The following is an 8,007-nucleotide window of genomic DNA, read 5'->3' on the forward strand; positions in this document are numbered from 1 at the left end:
CTAAAAAAATAAGGTTGGGGAAAAGAGTTTCAATTGATTTTCTTCCAATTAAAGTAGAACAAAAAAAAAAATTACTAGTTCAAATCAATTTATTAGCACACTAAGTTATATCAAATCAACAGATTTTTAAAAATTTAAATCATTTATTTTAGAATAGTTTTTAATTTATAAAAAGATGAAAACATATCAAAGAGTTTATGTAAACTCAATACCCATTTTCCCATCTTTCATTATATGGCTGTTGGGTAAGTTTAGTTTTGCATTACAATCTTATAAACCCCCTATGAAAGACAAGCCAAATCTTAAGAGTGAAGTGGTACATATGCTGAAGTCAGATACTGACCTCAGATAGTAAGCTAGGCATACTGCTGATGGGATATAGAAAGGTATTATCTATTTCTAAGCCCTTCCTTTTACAGCATTACACTGTTACAGTAAGGTAGACTCTACCACAATTATGATAGCTCACTACTCTCCAATGGCTTCATAAATATTTTTAAAATATGTATTTATACCTTAGTGAAAATATCCCTACACTTTTATGTCAAAGAACAATGTTTCAAAATTAGCTCTTGTATAAATGTATTCAATTTGCTTAACCCTGTTACCAAAAATCAAGTTAATATAAGTGGAAAATCCCTTTATAATACTGTCTTTTAGAATAATGTCAACAGTGGTTATTAACATGCACAAACTAAAAAAAAGCCACTGAAGAGAAAGAGACTTGTAACAAATGTAGCTTAATACATTAAAATATAAAGCTGGGAAAAAAATGTGTAAGATAGGAACTGACACACCTGAAATGTTCATATGAAAATTTTATGATCACTAAAATATATGAATCACTTCTGGATATCAGTAGTTTTTTTCTTAACATCTAAACTGTAAGCCAGGTGTTTATGGCAGATGCTGTGATGGCAGCACTGGCAAGGGTGAGGCAGTAGGACTGAGTTCAAGGCAGCCTGGGTTACACAGTAAAGACCATTTCAAAACCAAACCAAACAATCCAAGAAAAACTAGTTCGTGCTTAAAATAATATAATTTTTATAAATTAAGAAATGAAGCCAGATATGATGGTGTACATCTATAACCCCAGCACACTGGGAGACTGAAGCAGGACCACAAATGGAAGCCCATACTTAGAAACAGTGTGCTAATTTATCAAAAAGGCCAAATCCTATTGATTTTTTATTTGCTTTTTCTGACAAAATTATGATACCTTAGTGAGATATTTTTCACATTTGACTTTCATAGCAAAATATAATTTTTGAAGAAATATTCAAGAGTCCATTAATTTTCCCAAGGGCTTTTCTTGATCCTTTGATATTCTAATCTTCTTTTAAATTAATTTTATTGGTACATTTTAAATATGCTTTTCGGCCTGGAATGGTGGAGCACGCCTGTAATCCCAGCACTTAGGAGGCTGAGACAGGAGGATCGTTGGGAGTTTGAGACCAGCCTGGGCTACAAAGTGAGCTCAAGGCCAGCCTGAATTGCACAGTGAGACCCTGTCTCAAAAATACCAAAAACAAAAACAAAAACAAAAACAAAACGAAGAAAAAGAAAAAAAAGAAAATAAAAAATATACTTTTTGATCACATTCATCATTCAGAACTTGTGCCTGTACATGATATACCTTAGTTCCTCTTATTTTCCCATTCCCCTACCCCTCCTCTTATCTACAAAAGCTTTGTTTCCATTTTTTCCTTTTCCTTCCTTCCTTTCCTCTTCTCCCCTCCTTCCTCTTCTCCCCTCCTATCTCTTCTCCCCTGCCTATTTGAGCATTTTTTTTTCCTATTTCGTAATATCCATTCTGGTCCTTACTTACACTTCTGGTTTCTCACAGTAGGTAGCATTTCTAATAGCACAGTTTTTTTCTAAAAGTACATTTATGTATGTTCCTACATTTAAAAATATCTCCAGTTTAACTACTAAAAATTTGACTACAGTATCTGTTGAACCAAGTTCTTTTTTTTTTTTTTAAAATTTTTTTTTTGTGTACTGGAAATCAAACTCAGGACCTTGTGCTTGCCAAGCAGGCACTTGTGCCACTGAGCTATATCCCAGGCCCTGAACTAAGTTTTTAAAAGGTACATTATTTCTTAATGAATATGAGATTCCTTCAAAAGGAGTTTTCAATACCATTTTTACAATCCCAACTCTATAAATCAGATGTTCTAATTATATTATCATTAAACCCTGGTTTTCAGATTATGCTATACTGAAGAAATCAAATGTTTTAGGGGGAAAAAAAATCATAAACTGAGTATATCATAAATTACTGGCTTGCTTCCTCCCTCTTTTAAATCATTTGTCAGTTGAGTGTTGGCTGAGTTCATAAGGCACCTGCCTAACACGTCCAAGACCCCAAGTTGAACCCCAGTGCACCGAAAATCAAACAAACAAACAAACAAACAAACAAACCAATCAATCAACCAACCCACCCAACTAAACCTCCTGGGATGTAGCAAATAGCTGAAACCTAAAGGTATCATTTGTTTCTGAGCTTATTAATACAATTTGCTTTCTGTTTGTGTTTTGAGATGTGGGGGGGCTCTTTTCAGATGAGGTATTACTATAATCCAGACTGGTCTCCAACTCCTGGGCTTAAATGATCTTTCTGTCCTAGTCTCTCGGTAGCTGGGACTACAGGTAAATGCAACCACACTTGGCTCTGTAATTTGTTTTGTTGATTAAGTTTCTGTCCTATGAAGTCATGACCATATTTCTACAATATAAAGTGTTTTTCTATTTTTTTAAATGGTCCTTATTTGTCAACCTTTTATTGTCTAATTTATACATCTGCTATAGTAACAATAGGCTGCTAAGTGACTATCTTCATCTGATAGCAGTCATTCTAATCATTAGGGAAACTTGCATTACGTTTATTTCCTCAGAGGTCTGCTTTTTCTTTTTGCATGTTTATAATGTGCCTTCACATCATAAAGGACTCCTATGAAATCTTAAAACACAAAAAAATCAAAACTAACATTTTCTTAGAATTTTCTGTTTGTTCAAAACTAAAAATAGTAAGTAAACACAAGTGTTTTTTTTTGTTTGTTTGTTTTTCAGTTTTCTTCCGGTACCAGGAATCGAACTCATGACTTTGTGCTTGCCAGGCAGGCGCTTTGCCACTGAGCTAAATCCCCGGCCCAACAAGTGATCTTTTTAATTAAAAAACTCATCTATAAGCTAGGCGTGGTGGTACACACCTGTAATCCCAGCACTCAGGAGGCTGAGGCAAGAGGATCACTGTAAATTTAAGACCAGCTTGGGCTATATAGCAAAACCCTGTCTCAAAAAAAAAAAAAAAAAAAAGCAAAGCAAAGCAAAACAAAACACCAAAACCCCTCACCTACAATGTTAACCATAGGAACTATATATATTTAACTTGCCTATGTGTGTTCCTGTATATGTCACTAACCTTGTTAAACCTATAGGCTTCTCATCTCACCCAACAGTACATCCTTTGCTATCCTCTCCTAGTGGCCTTATTTTTCTTCATAATTCTTAACTGCAGCCCGATATTTTACATACTTACCTGTTTTCCCAAATTATAAAGTAGTAAGCTCCATAATAGAATCATTTCATTCTCTGATGCTATCCTGGTGCTTACTGGGCTGCTAAAACATATTATATGAAATCATAAACAAACTTGCTTCAGTTAGTAGTAAAATCATAGAGGTGAACTTGTTTGAATAAGCCAACCTAATTCTTTCCCAGCACTAATCTAGATGACCATACCATCATATAAAACTTAAAGAAGACAGACCTAAATATAACAGGTACTGTGACAGTTTTATATTCTTTCTTTTTTTTTGTTCCCAGGAATCAAACTCACGACCTTGTACTTGCCAGACAGGCGCTATGCCGCTGAGCTATATCCCCAACTATGACAGTTTTTTGAGTAACATTTTAAAAACAGCTAAATTTATCCCTAAAGGTAGGTAGTATACCTGTAATCTACCTAGAACTTCAGTTGGAAAATTAAAATATGAGTGTTATTCAAAATAATTTTTAGCTTAAATTTTACTATATGCTTCTACCACCTGATAACTTCCCCTATGTTTACTTTTTTTGGGTACTGGGGATTGAACCCAAGTCTTTCATACTAAATTACATTTCCAGTCCTTTTTTTTTTTCTTTAAAGACAAGGTCTTGTGTGATCCTCCTGCCTCAGCCTCGCAGAGGTGGAATTAACAAGTGTGTGCCACCATCCCTGTTTACTTGTTTATTCTCTTTATATATGGTTGTTGAGATTTTTAGTCCATAAAAAATAAAATTAACTGAGCCAGACATAGTGGCACCTACCTGTATCCCCAGCACTGAAGAAGGCTGAAGCAAGAGGACTGCAATTTGAGACCAGCCTGGGCAATTTAGCAAGACCTTGTCCCAAAATCAAAAGTAGCTCAATGGTATAGATCACCCCAGTTTGTTCTCACTACCACAAAACAAACTACACACACAAACAAAACACCCCAAAATGAAATGCAAACTTAATTAGCATCAAAGAGATGCTAGTCTGCTTTCAAGGATATCCGAAAGTCCAGAAAACAAAGTTGTGGTAACACTGGTTTTCTAGACAACACCAAACTTTGATAATCAAAAAGGGCTAGAAACAATACTGGAGCCTCAATTTTGCCATCTCAAAAAAGATTACCACCATTATGGTCCAAAATTATTGTACCGTTTTTGAAAATGGCACATGAGTGGCATGATGAATGGCACAAAACAGACATTTAATTCTGTTTCTTTCTCCTCATCAAATAAAAGACAGACTTCTAATCAACGTTCCTTAAAACCTGAAGGGAAAGTTTGCAGGATAAAGATAAAGAGTTCTCCTGTCTGTTTCTGAACTTAACTGAGAAAATCTTGGTGAGCTCTAATTTTTAGAATTCTTAAACAGAAATTGCTTTTACTTCTAACATATTTCTAACATAGGCTTACGATTATTTCTCTTTTTCAGTGATACAGTGATTGCCTAGTACAAAAGGCCCTGGGTTCAGTCTCAGTACTGGAAGGGGGGAGGCACTGGTGTTGGCCTGGGCACAGTGGTACACACCTGCAAGCCCAGCTACAAAGGTGACAGAGGCAGGAATCACAAGTTCTAGGCTAGCCTGGGTAATTTAATGAGATACTGTCTCAAAACTAATAAAAAGGAAATACAGTTGTGGCAAAGCACTTCCCTAGCTTGTGTGAAAGCCTGGGTTCAACCTCCAGCACTAGGAGAAAAAACAAACAAACAAAAAAAACAAAACACAAACCAAACCACCAAAAAAATTTTCCTTGAGTGTCTTTGCTATACCACAAAGCTAAATGTAATATGACAAAAGGCAAATTACAATAAAGTTTAAAATTAAAAGCATCTACAACATTCAACTATTTAAGTCAAAATAAAACCTAATTCTCAATTTTGACTTTCACTTTACATGAATGTGATAAGAATCTTATTATTCCCCAGGACAACTTTTTAAAAACTTTGACAGGCACAATAACCACCTAAAGTCAAATTTTACATAAAGACAAAGGCTATTCTATTTTCCACGGACAATCTATTTTTGTATCAGAAAAATGAAACGACTAAAACATCATCTGGAGTCAATTAAAGTTGAATTCTAAATTTTGAGAAGAAAAAAATGAATATATACTCAGTGCTATGAGTCAGACTTATCTAATAATCACAACTTTTCAAAGTCAAAGTTAGTCCCCATTTCCCAGGATGAAAATAACTGAGTCATTCGGTGATTTTTCTCAGGTTAAAACAGCCATTAATATCTGGGTGTTACGCTCCTAAATTCAGTGTCTCTGAAGAGCTGATAACTCACAAAGATGGATGCATAACTCTATTCCCTCATTCTCAATAATGATTAAGTTCAGCTAAGGTAAATATGAGTATAAAAAGAAAACCAAAGCATAGTAGAAAAAATTCAAACCTGGCTACTCTAGCTACCTTTCAAAAGTTTAAGATGATTGGTTTTAAAAACTTAAAGGGTTCAGCTATTCTGTAAATGATTTAGACACATTTCAGATTTAAAATGTCAACAACACTGTCTACTCATAATGCTTTAACAGTGAGAGCAAGCTTAGAAGGTGGAGCTCAGTTTTAGTTGGCTAGGTGCCTAGCATCCCACCAGCTTCTTGACTCTTAGCATTACGTTCTTCAATTAGGCAACTCAGGTCTCTGTAAAGATGCAAGCGAATTCAACTCAGTAAGCCGGCATGTACCTCACTGAAATAAGTCACAAATGGATGTAAGAAATCAACTAACCGATATAGTAGTAGCCTTAGTATTATAGTACAAAGGGTTTTGGTAAAGAATTAGAAAACCATCTTTTCCTTACTATTCTATCCATCAGTCCGTTTGTGATCTTGAGCAAAAAGGATACATACCAATTTTGCCTGCTTCACAAAGGGCCGAAAATCTCAATTCTCTCAATACCATAACAATACTTTATAGCCACGTGTAGTGGACAGGCCCTTTAAAATCTCCAGCTACTTGGAGGGCTAAGGCAACAGGAGTCGAAAGTTTGAGGTCAGCCTGGGCAACCTAGCAAGACACAGACTCAAAATAAAAAAAAAAAATGGGCCGCAATCACTTCTTGCCTAAAATCAGAAAACCCTGTTCAGTTCCCAATGCCAGAAATAAAACAGCTATACAATCAACAATTTTCAAATAAAACACAAACAAAACAAAAATTTTAAAAAGCATTTAAGAAACATTAAACTCCATCCAACTACATATTCAAAGGTGGAGAATACTAACACTAAATTCTAGTCTAATGGAGCATCCTAATTTATACACTATTATAGTATTATCCAACATTTTTTTCTCCAACTTTAGTAACTACAAGAACTATAAATATTTAGAGGCAAAAAAGTGAGAGATAATTAAAAGCAAAACCTAAATGCTGCCAAGTCTTGTTTCGTAAACATTTGAAAAGCAACATACATATACATTATATAATAAAGATCCAGATTGCTAAGTAAACAGGATTTGCAAAGGTATTCTATACTACTTGTGTGCAAGACGTAAGAGACTTTGAAAGCTGTAAGGTGCTGCACGCACATCACTATTACAACTCTCATTTCCACGTGAAAGGACGTCTACAAATCCTTTAGGACATCGTAAATTTTGTAGTTTTCTTGCCACTGAAAAAAAGTTGAAAATATTCATCTGCTTAGAATACTGGAAATCCAAAAGCACTCTTACAATACACCTATCCAAGCCCCTAAAATTTAACCTCAGTCACATCACAAAGGCACCGCAGACCGTAATTTTTCTCCAATCTATCTAATCAGATGTTACTGAACGAAACAGGTAAACACAGTAAGCTATCTCGAAAACACTTTTCCCACATAGTATTTTTAGTGAGGTTTTAAACGTCTACACGTCTACCTATCATCACAAACTCGATAGCCGAAACTGTTAGTAAACAAAAGCATAGAATGTGATAGATCACGACTTCCGCAAATCTTCAGAAGCAACAGAATTTACGTGAAAAAGTAGATGAAACAAGCACAAATACAAGTCATCAAAGCATTTTGCTACAGGGTGAAAGAACTGTCTCTTACTTTACAACGACAGTAAGATTTTTACAGTCCTTCGGGATTAAATTAAATGAACTTTCTTCAGTATCAAAAGGAATGTGGGTTTTTCCACTACGGCTTTACTGACTTATGAAAAGCGACTTACAAAACCACCTAACACGGGTTTCATAGGAATTCAAGATCAGATTTGAAGTTCACGAAGATTTTCCAATTTCTGAAAGCTGTCCTAAAAAATCTTAAAATTCTCCCTCCTCAGGAGAGCACTCATTTAAAAATGAAGTCCAGAGCGAACGTCGCTGCAAGGCCACGCCGCCGCGGGGCGGGCAGGCAGCACCAAGTCGTTCCTCCTCCCCTGGCGGGAGCGCCGGGCCCACGGGAGGAGCGCCGGCGGGAGAGCAGCGGGAGGAGGGAAGCAGCCTCCGGCGCGGAGGCTCTGCGCAGGCCGTTGCGGGCCGCGCG

This window comes from Chinchilla lanigera, unplaced genomic scaffold (assembly GCF_000276665.1).
Source record: "Chinchilla lanigera isolate Chin_1 unplaced genomic scaffold, ChiLan1.0 scaffold00038, whole genome shotgun sequence".
In the NCBI taxonomy this organism is placed as follows: domain Eukaryota; kingdom Metazoa; phylum Chordata; class Mammalia; order Rodentia; family Chinchillidae; genus Chinchilla; species Chinchilla lanigera.